The 20086-nt window shown below is 42.3% G+C and overlaps 1 protein-coding gene and 1 pseudogene across 1 annotated transcript in view; one reads left to right on the forward strand and one right to left on the reverse strand.

The window, feature by feature from the left end:
- Nucleotides 1-20086, reverse strand: part of Lamc1 (laminin subunit gamma 1) — a 117020-nt gene that overhangs the window by 69845 nt on the left and 27089 nt on the right. The gene's annotated exons all lie outside the window — the stretch shown is intronic.
- On the forward strand, nucleotides 18293-19317 carry LOC110312122 (uncharacterized protein C3orf38 homolog pseudogene; annotated as a pseudogene).

The following is a 20086-nucleotide window of genomic DNA, read 5'->3' on the forward strand; positions in this document are numbered from 1 at the left end:
TCACAGAATTGCCAGGAATGCAAGGCCAGCCTAGGCTCCAGTGAGACCCAGCCTCACAAAAAATTAAAGAAAACACATTCCCCACAATCACTGACATCCCAACTATCCCAACTAAGACTAATACGTTTCCCACTCATTTATTTATTTCCTACAGCCCGACAATGAGTTGAAGAATTCAGAACCAATCGTTCCTTTGGTCACAACACTGACAGCAACTGATCAATGTGTACCCACGTTTCATGTGTGTTTCCAGTTAGGGATGACGTACTGAATACATGAATTCATCGTTCACACTAAGAGTCACATCTGACAAAGCTTACTTACCAAGTGCATTCCCTTCTGGGGGAGCACTTCCCTCCTGTCCTTGGGAGCCTAGTTAACGATTTCAAAATATACTGGGGAGGGGATATCTTAGGCACCAAGTTCAACGGTAAAAAGTACAAATGTGCAATGAATGTTCACATGGGAAAGGTGACCCTCTTATGAGTGTCACCTTTTGAAAGAAGCAGCCCACAAGTCAATTGGTGCAACACTCATCAGACTTGTGTAAGAATAGGAATGTCATTGTTCAACATTCTGAGCGTGGGACCTAAGGGGTAAAGAGAGGGCTGGAATCTAGCTCCCCAGAACCAACATAAGTAGGCATGAGAGCTCCAGTCTGTAATCTCAGCACTCCTGCAAGAAGATGGGGGGGAGAGACAGGAGAATGCCCAAGAGCACATGGGCTAGCTTTCCTAGTATATGCTGCTTCAAACCAGACTATGTCTCGAACAAAGTGGAAGGTGGGGACCAACACCCAGAGGATGCCCTCTGACCTCCACACATACGCCCACATTCTCACACACACACCAATTTTCAAAAAGGCTTGGGAGCAGCCTTTTGTGACAAATCCAAAGAAAACAAAACCAAAAACCAAAACCAAAACCAAAAGCACCCTGCTTCCTGATGTACAAAACCTGATACCTTAACTAGTCAGTCTTTAATGGTGCTGTTACTTTGTATAGCGCCACAGCAGGTGGCAGGCTGTGCTGAAACAGGAAGTGAGAACAAGCCCCTCCCACGCACTCACACACCATCTCAGGCAATACATCCACGATCCCACACTTTACCTTCCAGCAGCCCGCTTCTGTAGGATTCTTTTCTTTCAGCTCACCCCGCCCACTGCTCAGTAACTCTTCCACCTGTCCTACAATTCTTTTCATACTAATGGACCTGCCACAGATGCCATGACAGGGGTACTGAAAACTCTTACTGAAGACTTTGAGAAAAACCCCACAGAATTCAAGCAGGAAAAAAAAAAATCCTTCAACCTTTGTAGTTTATAAAACGTTACATTATGAACGTCAAATAACTGGTTCAAAAAATAGCTCTGGGCTGGAGAGATGGCTCAGTGGATGGACTCAAGAGCACGGACTGCTCTTCCAGAGGTCCTGAGTTCAATTCACAGCAACCACATGGTGGCTCACAACCATTTGTAATGGGATCTGATGACCTCTTCTGATGTGTCTGAAGACAGCTACAGTGTACTCATATACATAAAATAAATAAATCTTTAAAAAAAAAAAAGGCTCCTTTCTCCTCACCGCTTCCGGTGAGTAAGTTCTCCCTAATTACTACTCCACCTTCAATTAGAAACAAAAGCCTGATCATTTCATCCCCTTTCTCAGAATACTTCAGTTCTCCAAAGGACTCAGGGAAGGGTAGACACACTCTGTAACAAGTGGTATAAACACTGGCCAAGTGTCGTCCTTAACTCTAAAATCCAGAATATTCATTCACCTGCCCACTCACTGAATCACTCTTGATGACTTATGAACTTAACGAAACTTCTACCATGTGCAGGGCATGGGTATCCCAAACTACTCCAGCTTACTCAAATGGGCCATTCTCTCCTGGGATCGGTACCTTAGTCCACGCTGTCTAACTGAACAATTTTCCTGCCTCATTTTACTTCAGCGTCTATGACCACTGATGATGGCACCTAGAAATGTCTTCTGAAAGCAAAGTCAGGATCTCCAGGAGTTAGAGCAAGATTGGCAAAGAGACCTTCTCTGAACCATGGTACTGCCAAGGGCTCTCCTCTCAAACTCACAACAGCTGCTACTGACCGGCAACCGAGACTTAGTGGATTAGTTGCCTGGGTTCTGAACTGGGTGACTATCTGCATTTCCCTGGCTTTCACAGCAATCCAGTTGGACTACAAACACTCACCTTTAAAAGGAAGCACTCTTCATCTTCAGCAGTGGGCACCCATTAACTCTCCATACAGATACACATGCGCATTCTCATATTCTCTCTCTCTCTCTCTCTCTCTCTCTCTCTCTCTCTCTCTCAATCTCTCTCTCCCTTTCCACCCCCACCCCAAATCTCCTTGAAACAACAAAGAAAGATGTCCTCCAAATGGTAACACTAAGTAAAATAAAATACTAAGTAAATAAAATTCACTTTTGCTGAATCTCTCATCACACAAAATAGTAGGACATTAAGGTAAATTTATATTTTCTTACCTTGTTCTTGCTTCCAACATGCATTAGCATGGCAGATAATAAAATTCTTGGATTTGGGGTTGTTGTTGTTGTTATAAGAATCCTATCTATCCTAGGCTGACCTCAAACTCCGAAAGAAAGACAGCCTCAAACTTCTGACCCTTCTGCCTCCATCATCAAATACAAAGTTTTTTTTTTTTTTTTTTTTTTTTTGGTTTTTTCGAGACAGGGTTTCTCTGTGTAGCCCTGGCTGTCCTGGCACTCACTTTGTAGACCAGGCTGGCCTCGAACTCAGAAATCCACCTGCCTCTGCCTCCCGAGTGCTGGGATTAAAGGCGTGCGCCACCACGCCCGGCTATCAAATACAAAGTTTACAAGCATACACCACCATAGCCAGTTGTGGTGGTTTGAATGGGAACAGCCCCCCACAGGCTCATTTGTTTGAATACTTGGTTCTCAGTTGGTAGAACTGCTTGGGAAGGACTGGGAGTCACGGCTTTACAGGAGGGAGTATGTCACTAGGGGCCAAGCCAGGGTTTTAGAAGACTTTCCCAGTGTGCTCTCTGCCTCCTGCTTACAGTGGAGACCTGAGCTCTCGCCTGTTCCGGCTGCCATTCCTTTACTCCACATCCACGCACTTTCCTCGCCTTCTGAAACCATAAACAAAATTAGCCAGCTTTCTTTTGTAAGTTGCCTTGGTCATAGCGTTTTATCACATATAGAAAAGTGACTAGGACACCAGTTTATGTGGTTCTAGGGATTGAATCCGAGGGCTTGGTGACCAGGAAACAAGCACACTACCAATCGAGTTCCATCCCCAGTACCCAGAACTTAGTGTTTTCCACTAGGCTTTTCTGTGCAAAAAATACAAGTTAAAATGCTTATATGGACAGTTTACAAAAAACAAACAGAGTCCTAGCTGATGGTGGTGGCACATGCCTGTAATCCTAGCACTTGGGGGGGGGGGGGGGGGTAGTAGATATCTCTGTCAGTTCAAGACCAGCCTGGTCTATAGAGTGAGTTCCAGGACAGCCAGGTCTGCTACACAGAAAAATGCTGTCTCAAAAAACAAAACAAAACAAACAAACAAAAACCCAATCATGACAGTAAGCCAGAGTTCTTCAGAAACTGACACAACATGAAAGCTTGTAACAGTATAGTTTGTAATATGAAAATGTTATTAAATTTTATAATATGTAGACCAATAAAGTGTATGGACCAGACAATATTCAGCTTTGATTTAAATTTAGGAGGAAGGGGTTGATGTAGGTTCTCTCTATATAGCCCTGGCTACCCCGAATTCACCTTAGGTTAGCCTTGAACTCAAACAGCGCTGCCTGCCTCTACTCTGATTAAAGACATGAGTCCCTACAACCAGCTGAATTTTGGGTTGATTTGGTTTGGTTTTTGTTTTGGGGGGCAGAGTTTCTCTGTGTAGACTTGGCTATCTTGGAACTTGCTCTGTAGACCAGGCTGGCCTCCCGGAACTCACAGATCTCTGAGTACTGGGATTAAAGGTAGGCTTGCACCACCTGATTAAACCCATACTCTTCCCTATACTAAGTCTTTCAAAAGTGGGCTTACTACTATCATTTACATGTTCAAAGTTAAACTGTCAATTGGTGAGGGATGTAAGCACATCTGTAAGCACAGCGCATCACATAGAGAACAGAGAAATGTGACTTGAACCCAGGCAGCTGAGCTGTAAGACTCTCAGTATCTCTAGCCCGGCACCATGAGCCTTTCCTGCGTTTTCTCAATTCGCTCCCTCAAGCAAACTCTAGTCATAGTGAAATACATTCCAGTTAATGCCCAAGGAAAATGGTAACAGCTATGTTCGGAACCCTGAAGAGCAGGGATAAAATGTGCAGTGTTGTTTATATATTATAAACCAGTAAATCTGGTTCTGGCTTGATCTCAAACTACTTTTGCTTTTTGTAACAGAGACAAAATTAAGAAATCACTAGGAGGGGAAAAAATAACACTAATATTTATAATTAGTACTAATTAGACTAATTAGTATTAAAAGCACTAAAAATATAAATTAGTATATTAGTATTAAAAATAATACTAATAAAATACTCTTGTGGGCTGAAACTGTATGTAAGTGTCAGAGAACATTTGGAAGTGTGTGGTATCTCGATAATAACAGGAAGTGTTGTAAAAACAATAAGCACAGATCGAATTTCATTCATACTGCTGACAGTTCACACTACACTAATAATGAGTTTAGGTGGGAAACTAGAAGGTGAAAGCTGGGGATACACAAGGTCATAAATTTAATTCAAACCACCTGGGGGGAGGATTAATAAATAAGACCTTGAGCTAACCACAGAAGGTAAGGGAAATTTCTATTGCCATCTGTATGTATCCCTTCTTATTCCAGAAAAGCCAGATCCCACCTCACTGAAGAGCAAGAGGTGACACACAGTTTACTTCTACAGGCTCAAGTAAAACTGGGGAAGCGGAGGACGGAGGACTAGCTTAGTGGTTAAGAGAACATCCTGCCATTCTCTAGGAGCTGAGTTTCCACAACCAAGGTTGGAGGACTCACGGGTGCCTGTACTTCCAGGTCCACAGTGACATCAGTGGACCCCAGGCACCAGCATTCCAGGGCTTAGACCTATCACAAGTGCATCAGTAAAAACAAAACTAAAAAGAGTTTTTAAGACTCAGAAAACTGGAGAAATTACCATTCTATGCATCTACCTTAACTGTAAATATAGAAATGCGAGTCTGTAACCCTTATCCCCAAGTCTGAAATTAAAAGCCCTGTATGTCAGGTAAGGTTTTTTTTGTCTTATGGTTTTAAGTTAGCAGCGAAGGCCTTGGGCAGGAGAGAACTCATCTGCAGCAAACCCTGACCTGAGTTGACACAAGACTATTTATAGTCATCCCACAAAAGTATGGGATTTTCTGCACCTCACGGCAGAATTAGTCATGCGCTCGATTATGCTGCGCCTTGTCCCAGCACTGTGCAGGAGGAGGGAGGAGAAACACCACACTGCCTTTCTAAAACTCTGAAACACATTCACTGTCAAGAATGTGGGCTGCTGACCTGTAGACATGCCATAACCTAATAATTTCTACTTCAGAGTGGCTGTGAGGACGAGGGACAGTTAGATCTTCTTAGGAGTGAGTATCTTAAGCCATAAACCCTCGAGTTCTGCCTTCTCCACCTTTCTGGTCCATTTTCTCCATGTCCACCTCAATGTATGTATCTACTTTACTTTGCCTGTACATTATATATGAGCACCGTTCCCCTTTGACTGTAATATCCCAGGCACTGCTTCCGCTGACCTGAAAATAATTAGCTTGCTCTTAAAAAGCTGAGACTGGGACAATGGTATTAAGAGTCACTTTTGTCCTTACAGAAAACACACACACACACACACACACACGTCAATGTAGCATCACCTTGGGCAAAGCTCTTTCTAAAAGGAGATTCCACTTTCCATGTGGTACTTATTATCAAGTATTCTGTATCAGCAGGTTCCTAAATAAACTCTAAGCCCATCTCCTGCCATGTAGGGAAGACAGAGATGCAATGACCCCACTTGCAGGGACTTTTATCTCTCACTATGGCAACAGCCATAAAGCAGTCAATCACAGCAATGCCCATGTGACTTTCCAAGGCCCTCCTTATAATGATGCACCAAGACTTAAGCCTGATACTAACATGCATGCAGCAGCTTCTCAGAAAACTACAGTAGTGAGTGCGTGGCATGCTTCTGCAGCAGTGGGGCCAACTTCAGGAGGCAAATTCTTCATTACAATCAATGCTTCAATGTGTCCCAGTAACCAGGCACAGTGGCACAAGCCTATGGTCTACCTAGAAGATGGAGGCCAGGGGATCAGCAATTGAAACCAGCCGCAGCTACAGGCAATCTGAGGAGACCCTATCTCAAAAAACAATTGTTTAATTATTTCTTGGAGTGTATGAGTGTTTTGCCTGCGTGTGCCTCCTGTCTGCTGTGTTTGTCAAGGCCAAAGAGAGGGCCGTGGGTCCCAGGAATGGAACCAGGTTCCTCTGGAGGAAATACCAGTGCTCTTAACTGCTGGAACAGCTCTCCACCAACACCGCCGCCAAGATGATATATTTCATCAAAAATCAGAAATAAAATACACTATCCATATAAAAAATAAATCCAACAGAATTTTAAAATCTTCCAAATCAAAGATTATTTTTTTTCGATTTCTAAGCAAAATATCAGAGCCAGTCGCCACTAAACATTCAAAACGCAAACACAAACATCAAAACAAGAACTAAAGCGCATGCTCGTAAATGTATGTAAGCATGGCCCCTGCTTCAGAAACTTACGCATCAATGACGAAAACACAATAATAATCCAGCCTTTCTGTCCTTAGCTGTGTGGCTGACAGTCTACACTACCCTTCATGGGCCCTCCAGGTGATAATGTTCTATAGAACATATAAAGTCATATATGACATGTATTCTTTAATTTTCCAAGTATTCTTTAAACAAAATGTTAAATTAAACACTGGGTTTTTATTCCATTTCCCCCAAAAACAATACCAAGAGTCTTCAGTAGATCTCACAACATAAAGGACAGAAAGAAAGTTAAAAACTGAAACATGATATAAAAATGAGATTACAATCACTATGGTGACTGCCACTGTATTCTAGCGTTGTAAAAACATTCTCTCATTTAATTACCAGAGTAGCCTGATAACAGCTCATGAATGTGGAAACAAAGACTCAAAACACGATGCCGCCAAGTTGCAGAGATGACATTTGAAGGCGAATCGCCCAGCTCCAAATCCTTGGCCTTTCAAGACCATCCTGGGAGCTCTGGGCTCCCACAGACATTGAACCAAACTTAATTTTAGGATATTCCAAAGCCTCAAACCTGTAACTGAAACCTATCAATATCTGTGAGATGAGTGGTTATTCCCACAACATCCTGGCTAGGTTAGGATGTCCAAGGCTTTAGTGAGAGTCCAGTCTCCATGACGATGTGATGTATTTTCTGATACCGTTACTGACATCCGTGGACCGAATAAGGCAGATTCACCTCCGTAACAGGTACAGGTGGGTCTCACATAATCAGGCAAGGTCTTGGAACTCAGACCAAGCAAAGCTCCAGAAGGCATTTTACCTTCTGGTAATTCTGACTCCCTGATGCAGCCTGGACTTTGAATATTCCTTGAGGCACCTGTGTGGAATGTTTAGCGGCCCCCGCCCCCAGCTTTGTGCTATAGAAAGTTGATGGGTATTTCTGTAGAGGCCATCATGGTGTCACGAGGGAAAAGGTCATTGTTGAAGGAGACTGTGGGATCCTGGTCTTTTCCTTTCTTTTACTTCCCTAACGAAAGGTCAGCATGCACTCTTCCCATGATGCTCCGCTTCAGGCCGAAAGCAGTAGAGGCGACTGAGCAAAAGTAAATGTAAGTCCTTTATAAGGATGTAAGTAAGTCTTTATAAGTCCTTTACCTGAGGTACTTGTTATGATAATGGAAAACTGATTAACGCCTCCAGATGCAACCCAGAAATTCTGATCGGCTTTCTAGTCTTTAGAATGGAAATTACAAAATCAACTCTTTGGGTAATTTTCTATCGGCCCAGCCTGCCCTACAATTACAGGCTTGCAAGCTACCAATTCTATTTTTAAAAACTGCTCCTCCCTCCCTCTCTTCTTTCCTCCCTCGCTCCTGTTGCCCTGGAGAACTCTAATACCTATACTTAATGTATTACATATAAAAACTTAGCATCAATGCACTAACTTGCACGGACAAGTTAATCTGTTTTTTGCAGACCTTGAAAAAAAAAACCCGTTTCACCTCTGTGGTGTATTTGAACTTGTGCATTTAATTGGGGAGGCTATTTTCTGCTTTGTCTTCAACAGAATTAAGTTTGAGATATGTCCAGATATGTAAAGTTTTATAAGCACAGAGACTATTAACTGCCCTGTGTGCCACATTCAAAGGCCAGGGAAAACCAAGACACACCTGCTCGCCTAAAAACCACACCTGCCACAGTTAAAGGCTCACGTCTATAAGAGCAAAGTTTGTCCACTTAGTTTTATGATACCTTAACACTAATTTCAATTTTCAGGCCATGTCTTCATACTTGAAACCTGACAATGAAATTTTAAGTACTTGTCATTCAAAGTAGATGTCTATATTGTGGTAGAGTGGGGGCCATGGGAGGGGGCACCTGCATCAAGCATGGTAACCAAGCAAACCTATCATGGAAATAAAATTGATAGCATTATCTCACATCAGCCACCCAGGCGAGAGCCCAAGCAAGAGCAGTGTGCTTTGATGAACTCATTTGATGTCGAAAATTGACTAAACTCTTTATAGTGATCCAGTCGCCTTGATGAAACACTCTGCCTGTTTCAACCTTGCTTGTTTTTGTAATGTGCTGCTGCAGAAACAATATATAGGAGATCTACAAGATACTGCAATGTACTGTCTACAGCAATGCAAGGAAAGTCGTGGAGTGGCACAGCCCCGACGGAAAACAACTGCAGACTTACTTGTGCTCTGCGGAGCAATAGTAAACGCCAGACATTCCCATCTTTTGAGCAGAATCTCACCATTCCACGTACACGGTTAACCTCGCAATTCCGCTTACACAGTGAGCCTCATAATTCCACGTACACAGTGAGCCTCACAAAGCCTCCTTCAATCTGCTCACCTTCCTGGGTGGCTCTCCTCAGACAAAAGACCTCCTGCTGTTCTTCATGCTTAAGAGGTTGTTATTTGCTCTGTGGAAATGTGCTGATTCGGGTATTTCTGATGAGGCTTGGGTTTTTAAAACGCTTTGGTGGCTAAAGTCTATGAATTAGCTGTCTCTGAAATGAAACATATGCATGAACCTGCCTACTTGCTGAACAAGCTCGTCTTATGATGCTAAAGACTGGAGAAAAGTCAGTGAGCTCAACCTGGGAAACAAGCTGAGTCCACTCTTCTGAAACTCAGTGAAAACTTGGTAGCTTGTTTGCTTTTTTAATGACCAAGATCATTTAAACAGGGAGGTGCACTAAAACACTGCCATTTGCCAACAACAAATATTGAAGTGAGAGAGAGACATTCACTAATTCTATGCCTGCTACCCAAAACTGGTAAGAAATGTGATGTCAAGAGCCCTACAGTGATTTAATCTAAAACAAAATCTCCTGGAGCTGGAAGGATGGCTCATGGTTAAGGGCACTTATAGCTCTTGCACGAGAGCCAAGTTTGCTTCTCAGCTCCACTGGCACATGGCAGCCCACAACCACACATAACTCTACTTCCAGGGGATCTGAAGTCCTCTTCTGATGTCTATATACACGGTATACATACATACTCAGGCACACACACACACACAAAATAAACCCTTAGAAATGTTTAAAACCAAAATCTAATACTTATTCTTCCAGTTCTCTGGGTAAGTATGAATAAAATATGGCCTTAAAGTTACCAGATATTCAAACTCCCAGGGATGGAGAAATAGATCAGCAGTTAAAGAACCTGCTGTGAGCCGGGCGTGGTGGCGCACGCCTTTAGTCCCAGCACTCGGGAGGCAGAGGCAGGTGGATTTCTGAGTTCGAGGCCAGCCTGGTCTACAAAGTGAGTGCCAGGACAGCCAGGGCTACACAGAGAAACCCTGTCTCGAAAAAAAACCAAAAAAAAAAAAAAAAAAAAGAACCTGCTGTGTAATCAAGAGTGCCAGCATTTAGATCCCCAGAGCCCATGGGAAATGCCAGGTGGGTATGGTGGCACATCTACAGTTCCAGCTCTTGGAAGGAGGAGACAGGGGATCCTGGGGACACGTTGGCTATCTAGACTTCCATCCTGGTGAGCTGTGGTTCAGGGGAGAACCCGTATCTCAAAGAATAGCATAGACAGCAATGGACGAGGAGCCCTGACATCAACCTTAGACTTCAGGGCACTTACACTCACGTACACACATGCCAGTGCACACACACACACACATGCATGCATGTCCCACATCCATTAATAAGATGAGAAATGCCTACTTAGGATCCATAGTCTACATCCATAGCATATACTGACAGCAAGTGTTGATGTGAAATGAAAGCTATTATAGTTTTTTTTAAAGATTTATTAATTTATTTATTTACTTATTTACTTATATTTATTATATGTATATATGAATACACTGTAGCTGTACTGATGGTTGTGAGCCATCATGTGGTTGCTGGAAATTTAAATTCAGGGCCCCTTCTTCCTCCAGTTGGCCCCACTCTCTGGTCTGCCCCACTTGCTCTGGCCTAAAGATTTACTTATTATTATATCTGAGCATACTGTAGCTGATTTCAGACACACTGGAAGAGAGGGTCAGATCTTATTATAGATGGTTGTGAGCCACACTGTGGCTACTGGAATTTGAAATTTGAACTCAGGGCCTACCTTCAGAAGAGCAGTCAGTGCTCTTTACTGCTGTGCCATCTCTTCAGCCCATATTATACTTTTTATAGTCATGTGACATCCAATTTTCTGTTTTGCAAATAATGCACAAAATGCCAAGATGAAACCAACTAAAGACTGAAACAGAGCTCCCAGTCTGAATTTCAGTAAACATGTACAGACATGAACACTATCTGCATAGAGTGTGTCTTCCTGCATGCCTGCTGCATTGCTGAAGGATCTTATTCACAGTGAGAACTGCTGTATCCAATGGATACAATGAACACTGTATACAAATGGGTGGTCAACTGATCCATCAGAACAAAGACCCAGCTTTCCTTCCTTGCCTCTGCCAGGGTGGCACAGTGAGAAATGAATTTCCCAAAGCTCAATTCCCCCAATAGAGTAGCTATTGCTATTTCCAAGTGCTATGACTACCCAGAACAAGTGTCAGTATATCTGTGAGAGCAGCTCATGCAGTTCTATGTCAGTGAGAACAGCCACCCACCCACTCAGTCCCTTTCCCTTCTCGGCAGCCTGTATTTACCACCAGAGTAAATGACAACAGAGACTGCATTTACTATCATTTTTTTTTATTTTTTAAAGATTTGTTTATTTTATATATGTGTGTACACTGTCGCTGTTGCTGTCTTCAGACACACACTAGAAGATGTTATCGAATTCCATTACAGATGGTTGTGAGCCACCATGTGGTTGTTGGGAATTGAACTCAGGACCTCTGGAAGAGCAATCAGTTCTCTTAACTGCTGAGCCATCTCTCCAGGCCCCAAAATAATATATTTATTTTATTTTATTTTATTTTATGCACATTAGTATGTTTTGCCTGCATGTATGTCTGTGTGAGGTTGTCACATCTTAGAATTACAGACTGTTGTGGGCTGTCATTTGGCGGCTGGGAATTGAACCAGGGTCCTCTGGAAGAGCAGTCAGTACTCTTAACCGCTGAGCCATCTCTCCAGCCTCCTATCATTTATTTTTCAATGTGGAAACTCACACAGAAAAGAGTAATTTCTGAAGAGTGCGTCTTGACATTTATTATAGGAAGGCTAAGGAAATGAACCCTTCAGGAATATCTCAGACAAAACTAAAGAGGTACAGTCATTGAAAGATAAATTTTAAAAAGAAAAGAAGAAAAAAAAAACATATGTATTCTTCCCCAGTGATGTAAAATGCCAGGAAGCTGTGCCCTAAGGGCAGTATATAGGGACATCTTTGTTGTTTTTATTGTGGTTATTGTTGTTGTTGTTGTTGCTGTGCCATAAGGACACTATATAAGATCATCTTTGTTGTTGTTGTTTTTGTGCCATAAGGACACTATATAGGAACATCTTTTGTTATTGTTGTTGTTGTTTCTCGTTACAGATGGTTGTGAGCCACCGTGTGGTTGCTGGGATTTGCACTCATGATCTCTGGAACTGCAGTCCATGCTCTTAATCTCTGAGCCATCTCCCCAGGCCCCAATATATTTTATTGTTTTTATTTTATGCACATTGGTATGGTTTTGTCTTCACATATGTCTGAGTTAGCTTGTCAGATCTTAGAGTTTTAGACAATTGTTAACACACAGTTGTAACAGACATTGAAACATGCGGTCATTGAAAGATAAATCTTCAAGTGAAAAGAAGAAAAAAATCCATAAGTATTCTTCCCCAATGATCATTGTAAACCACAGAAACATGCCAGGAAGCTGCACTATAAGGACACGATATAGAAACAACTTGTAAAAGCCAGAGACACTGACAAATGCTTTCTTGACTTATCTTCTGGGCTCTGTCCAGTAGAAATGAGCCTCCTTGTGTGGAGTTTTGTGGTGGCTGTCCGGAGTGTGTCTCCTCTTGTCTCTCTAACTCCAAGTCTCAACCCTCGTGAACTCACTTCTGCTTTTATAACACTCGACTGAGTATGAATATCCTGTAGCCAAATCCAGTCACTGTCAATCTTTTGGTAAATGCATCTCTTTTCATACCATAATGACCTCATTCCATTTCCTTTTGTAACACACATATGTCATTTCTGGTGCATACTCAAAAACTTACAAATGTACTTTCAGCACTACTCAAAAACCTAACACTTTTCATTTTCAGTACGTACTCAAAATCTTGAAAATGTCATTTCTAGTACTACTCAAAAACCTAACACATTTTGGTACCTTATTTTCGGTACATACCCAAAATCTTCCACAAAATGACTATCTTTTGTTGTTTTTCCCCTTTAATCCCAGCACTTGGGAGGCAGAGGCAGGCAGATTTCTGAGTTCGAGGCCAACCTGGTCTACAAAGTGAGTTCCAGGACAGCCAGGGCTATACAGAGAAACCCTGTCTAGAAAAACCAAAAAAAAAAAAAAAAAGATTTTTTTTTTTCTGTCACTTTAATTGTATGTAAGTCTGTGTGCACTTGAGGGTAGATGCCTTTGGAAGCCAGAAGAGATTGTCACATCCCCTGGAGCCAGAGTTATAGACAGTTGTGAGATGTGGGGATTGGCAACAAAACTTGGGTTCCCTGCAATACAATACTTACTACGAACTGCAGAACCATCTCTCTTGCCTCATGATACCCTAACTTAAGTTTAGCTTTCAACCCCCCTAAAAAAAAATCCTTCTAGCCTCATTTCCAACAAAACCACATTTTGTCTCCTTTAGGTCCTCACTCATCAAGTTATAATAGCCTCCATCTTGCTCTGTTTTGTACATTCAATCTCGAGACAAGCCCCTGGTGAGCCCCTTCTCTGTGATTGACATAGGCCTAATACGAAGACCATCATGATGACTAAGGCTTAGTTCAGTCTCCAGGAAATGTAGTGAGTCAGGGAGTGGAAACTATTTGTTAGGACACAGCTTAGTCACCACTGTGGTGCAAGGTATAAGGTGCTATCAAAACACAATAGGAATCGTGATTCATCAGGGAATTAGAGACAGGGAAACCCCAGTCCAAAGAATTGACAGAAAAAGCATGAGACTTGAGTTCAGTCGGAAAGGATGAATAACGGGGGTGGCACAACAGGGCCAATGGGAGATTACTGTTTAAAATAAAAATGGAGTCTCTGTTGTATGGACTTCAGGAGATACTGCCACAGGACGTGACTGGCAGGTAGCAGCATTATGAAAATGGGCACATTCGTAAGGACTCACACTTCACAGTCAGGAGCCAAGGAAGTCCCACCAGCAGAGTGATGCAGATAGCTTTAAAGGCCTGGTTGGCAACGTTTTGCAAAATCAATAGAGTCCTGCTATCAACAAGGTGCAGGATGCCTTCTGGCTTCCCTTCCTACTTCCAGGCCCAAAAAAGTTAGGACTGCTGTCTTGGCCTCTATGCAATGACCATCACCCAGCACATGAACCCATTTCATTCTTACACACCTCTCAGATAAAGCCCCTTACAGTCTTGCTCCAATGTATGCTGTCTGAGTGTGGTCGCCATCAGATCTGACTGCAGATTCTGTCATCACCTGGGATGCCCCACACCATGCTAGCTTGACCTGCATGCACTCCCCTTGTCTGCCTCTCAATGTCCCACAGCTCAGGACTTCCTATACCCAGGGCTGTCATCCAGTAGTGGCTGATTTAGACTACCCAAGTCACTTACTCTGGCTACTTTCCAAAGATAAAGGGCCAAAGGTCAGGCAGTTCTTCGGATTACTCTCAGAAAATTCTGAGTCGTTCATATAAATCACAAGTGCTGGCACATAATGGAACAAATGAGCTGCTCCAGTCTAGTCTTCACCATGATGTAACTTACTGAAAGCCCATCCAGGGCTCAGGGGATGGGTCTGTAAGTTAAGCTGCTGCTACGCCTGATAACCTGAGTTTGGTCCCCAGAACCCACATGACCAAGTCACTGACACATCAGGGGAAAAGCAAGCACCACAAGTTATCCTATGACCTGTATCCACACGCCATGGCACTTGTAAACACACAGGCGCATATAAATAAATGCTTTTATTTTTAAAAGAGGGGAGGAGAGGTAGGGAGATGGGTGTGGTGTCACACATTCAAAGCTGGCCTGGTCTTATAGAGTGGAGTTACAGGACAGCCAGGGCTAAACAGAGAAACTCAGAGAGAGAGAGAGAGAGAGAGAGATATGAATGGTTCCAGAACAGCTACACAGAGAACCCCTATCTCATTATCTCATGTGGAGAGAAAGAGAGAGAGAGAGAGAGAGAGAGAGAGAGAGAGAGAGAGAGAGAGAGAGAGAGAGAGAGAGAGAAATTAATTTCCAGGACAGCCAGAGCTACACAGAAAAACCCTATCTTAGATAGATGGATGGATGGATGGATGGATGGATGGATGGATGGATGGATAGATAGATAGATAGATAGATAGATAGATAGATAGATAGATAGATAGATAGATAGATAGATAGATGGGTAGATAAATAGATAGATAAGCAAGTGCATCCAACTATTTATCCAGAACATCTCTCAAACCTGAAAAACAAGACTAAGTTTAACAAACCCATTGGTCATAAAGCCTCCCTCTCCTCTAACATATTTCTTGTTCTGCTGACCCAGCCTCCTGCAAGTGTGGATGCCCCGATCATGAAAACTTGAACAATATGACAATTCTCTTCCAAGATTCTAAGAAAACACATATAGCCACAGCAGTTATCTATGTTACAGTTCCACGGACAGAGATACAACAAAAGCATACACTGTTGCAAGATAAGTTACCTTGAGAAAATGTCTTCCATATGTCATAACAGAATGATAAATTGCTATTATCTTATTTGGCTGCTTAGCTTGTAGCAGAGGGGCTTTAACAAATAAATGTAAACATGACGATACCCTTTTGTTGGCGGCTTTTCCAGGGCTTATTTCTTCCTTTACTCAATTAATCACCTTCTCTCACCCTCCAGGGGAACCAAGTAGGTGGGCAAAAATTCCTGGATGCTTTCTGGAAGGTATTTATACCACCCACACCGGCAGACACAAGAATCACTTCAAGTCTATGTAAACAGTCTTCAGAGACAATTTGGTTAACAAGATAACTTGGAATGAATAAAGATTTAAGAAAGAAAAGCATATCCAGACATAAGAAGTGCTACAAGAAGCCGGAAAATACGCAGTAACTAGAGAAACCTCAACCTGAATCCTTGGATCTTTTAGACTCTCAAGTCACTAAGTCCTTCACTTCAGTTACTGTCTCAGGGATAGAAAACAATATGGATCTCTTACCAAGCTGCAAGAAGGATCAAGAGTGTAGAGAGACTGCTCAATGGTTAAAAGCAGTGACTGTTCTTCCGGAGGACCGGGGTTCAATTCCCACCACCTCCATGGCAGCTCACAACTGTCTATAACTGCAGTTCTAGAGGACCTGGCACCTTCTTCTGGCTTCCTTCAGCTACCAGGCACACATGGTACACAAACATTCATACAGGCAAAACACCCATACCTAAAATAAAAAATTAAAAAAAAAAAAAAAGGCCAGACTTAAATGTATATCTGCCAAGAAAAAGAAAAACAGAGGAGTCTTTATCACAAGAAGCAGTGTAAGCGCAAGCTATGTAAAGATGTACAAAAATCACAAAGCACTGTAAAACTGAGCCACCCGCTGCCCCAAACTCCCATATCGCAAGCACAGGTACAAGTGAGCAAAATGCTCACCCACTGACATCACACACAAGCAAACTGGAGATAGAATTCTTGGAATTGCCTCTTTAAAAGTCCACCTCCAGGAACTCCCTATACTGAGAAACAAAGCTAAAGAACTACACGTCTGGAAAACAACTTCACAGACAGGGAAAAAAAATGTCTTCCCATGTTAAAAGAGAACAGGAGAGAGCTTGGTTTTTTTTTTTTTTTTTTTTCAGAAGGGTCAAATATATCAGTGACAGAAACCGAGTTATTTTTAGACAGCAATGTCGTCTACTATTATTTCCAAGCAAAAACTAATCTTGAGCCGGGCGTGGTGGCGCACACCTTTAATCCTAGCACTTGGGAGGCAGAGGCAGGCGGATTTCTGAGTTCGAGGCCAGCCTGGTCTACAAAGTGAGTTCCAGGACAGCCAAGGCTACACAGAGAAATCCTATCTCGAAAAAACAAACAAAAAAAAAAAAAAAACAAAACAAAAAAAAGAAACAAACAAACAAACAAAAAACCAAAAGGAAATCTTTCTAAAGGTGATGTTAGCTTATGACTCGGTTGCTTAGACATCGAATTGTACGTGAAAATGCATGGGTTGCTTGGCACATATTTATAAAACAAGAAGAGAAAAACAGGGATGGAGAGGAGAGCAGTGTGTCTTGGGGGCGGGGGGCAGGATAGATGTAGGGACAATTGCGATACCCCCGGTGGCAAAGATACTGGCCACACCCAGCCAGAGGTCCTGCTTGTGATCTTTGAGGGTCATGTGGTAGAAAGGAAACTGAAAATAATCCTCTGACAGACACTTGTGTGCTAAGGCGAGCATATCCACACATATACAAAATGAATAAAACTATTTTAGGCCAGGCATAGTGGGACATCCCATTAATCCCAGCACTTGAGAGGCAGAGACAGGTGGATCTCTGAATTCAAGGCCAGCTTGGACTACATAGCAAGTTCCAGAAAAGCCAGGGCTATATAAACCGACCCCTATCTCTAAATAAATAAATAAATGTTAAAAAAAAAAAAAAAAAAAAACTATCTCTCTCAAACTCATCCCTGCTCCAGAAACTTCCTTATCTCTAGGGATTTTTGCTAGGAGACTGGAAAGGCGAAGACAAGCTCTGATAAATAATGGGAGTGCTGAGTAATGGAAATGAAATGTGTTAGGTTTTTGAGTAGATCTAGAAACGACATTTTCAAGATTTTGAGTATGTACCAAAAATGAAATGTGGTAGGTTTTTGAGTAGGGCTGAAAATACATTTGTAAGCTTTTGAGTATGTACTAGAAATGACATATGTGTGTCACAAAAGGAAATGGAATGAGGTCATTATGGTATGAAAAGAGATGTATTTACCAAAAAAGATTGACAGTGGCTGGGTTTGGCTACAGGATACTAATACTCAGTCGAGTGTTATAAAAGCAGAAGTGAGTTCATGAGGGCTGGGACTTGGGGCGAAGAGACAAGAGGAGACATACTCCGGACAGCTACCACAAAACTCCACACAAGGAGGCTCATTTCTACTGCACAAGAAACCAAAGAGTAAGTGAAGAAAGCATTTGTCAGTGCCTCTGGCATTTACAAGATGTTTCTATATTGTGTCCTTATAGTGCAGCTTCCTGGCATGTTTCTGTGGTTTACAATGATTATTGGGGAAGAATACTTATGGATTTTTTTCGTCTTTTCATTTTAAAATTTATCTTTCAATGACCGCATGTTTCAATGTTACAACTGTGTGTTAACAATTTTCTAGGCGCTGGCTGGCCCGTGGGCCGTGAGGGCGACACTGGTGGCGTCTTCCTCTACTCCACATCCCCGGGGGCAAGATGTCGGGGCTCAGCCACGTAGAGTGGGAGGGCTGCCGAAACCTACTCAGCCTGCTGGACAACGACGAGATCATGGCCCTTTGCGACACCGTCACCAACCGCCTGGTGCAGCCTGTGGACCGCCATGATGCTATTCATGCAATATTAGTGTATAGCCAAAATGTAGAAGAACTTTTGAGGCGCAAAAAAGTCCACCGAGAAGTCATACTTAAGCATTTGGCAAAGCAAGGGGTGGTTGTACCTCCAACTGCTAAAAAACACAATCTTATTCAGTATGCAAAAGATTACTGGGGGAAACAGTCCCCAAACCTGAAGGACACAGCGGAGCCAGTTACAGAGACGGAGGACAGCCAGCTCTTTGAGCAGCAGGCAAAAGAAGATAAAGACGCTGAAAAGGTCGATTTCCGTCGCTTAGGAGAAGAATTCTGTCACTGGTTCTTTGAACTTCTTAATTCTCAGAATCCTTTTCTGGACCCACCTCAAAATGACTGGGGCCCACAGCACTTCTGGCATGACGCCAAGCTTAGGTTTTATTACAACACCTCAGAACAAAACACGACAGACTACCAAGGAGCAGAAATCGTGAGCCTTCGCTTACTGTCATTAGTTAAAGAGGAATTTCTCTTCCTCAGTCCCAACCTTGATTCTCAAGGACTAAAATGTGCGTCTTCTCCTCATGGATTAGTTATGGTTGGAGTTGCAGGGACTGTCCACCGAGGAAATTCTTGTTTGGGCACATTTGAGAAAATTTTTTGTGGAAAATAGTTGGAAAATCAAATTTATCAACCTGAGAATCATTGGAGGAAGTTCCCTTGCTCCTGAATCATTACTGAAGCCATCTGTAACATTTGAACCGAGTGATTGGAGGCCTTTTATAACGTAATCACTTTGTGTAATAGCCCTGAAGTAAGACCTAACATATGCAGATAATAGATAGTGGCACTGGAGACCAGGTTTTACATAGTGGAGATGAGGCATTGTTGAACAAAAGGGAAAGGAATTTGCTAAACCCTCTAAAGCATTGAGCACTGTACCTCTGCTTGAAGAAGCTGCAGAAACACAACACTGACCATCTATCTCTAAGCCACTGCAGATGTGAGAATTGACATATTTTAGTTGAAATACCTTTTTGGACTACAGACTAATGTGAATACTTGCCTATTTCTACCTGAGTTACAGCAAATGTTCTGAGAACTTATTGCGGTCCACCAAATAAATCCCACATGAGATATTGTAAAAAAAAAAAAAAAAGAAAGAAAGAAAGAAAGAAAGAAAGAATTGTCTAAAACTCTAAGATCTGACAACCTAACCCAGACATATGTGAAGGCAAAAACATACCAATGTGCATAAAATAAAAACAATAAAATATATTGGGGCCTGGAGGGATGGCTCACTGATTAAGAGCACTGACTGTTCTTCCAGAGGTCCTGAGTTCAATTCCTAACAACCACACGGTGGCTCACAACCATCTGTAACAGGATCCGATAACATCTTCTAGTGTGTGTCTGAAGACAGCAACAGCGAGAGTCTATTCACATATATTAAATAAATTAATCTTTAAAAAATCAAAAGTAAATGATAGTAAATGCAGTCTCTGTTGTCATCTACTCTGGTGGTAAATACAGACCGCCGAGAAGGGAAGGGGACTGAGTGGGTGGGTGGCTGTTCTCACTGACATAGAACTGCATGAGCTGCTCTCACGGATATACTGACACTTGTTCTGGGTAGTCATAGCACTTGGAAATAGCAAGAGCTACTCTATTAAGGAAATTGAGTTTTGGGAAATTCATTTCT

This window comes from Mus caroli, unplaced genomic scaffold (genome assembly GCF_978045245.1).
Source record: "Mus caroli unplaced genomic scaffold, Mus_caroli_1 scaffold_1, whole genome shotgun sequence".
NCBI classification, from domain to species: domain Eukaryota; kingdom Metazoa; phylum Chordata; class Mammalia; order Rodentia; family Muridae; genus Mus; species Mus caroli.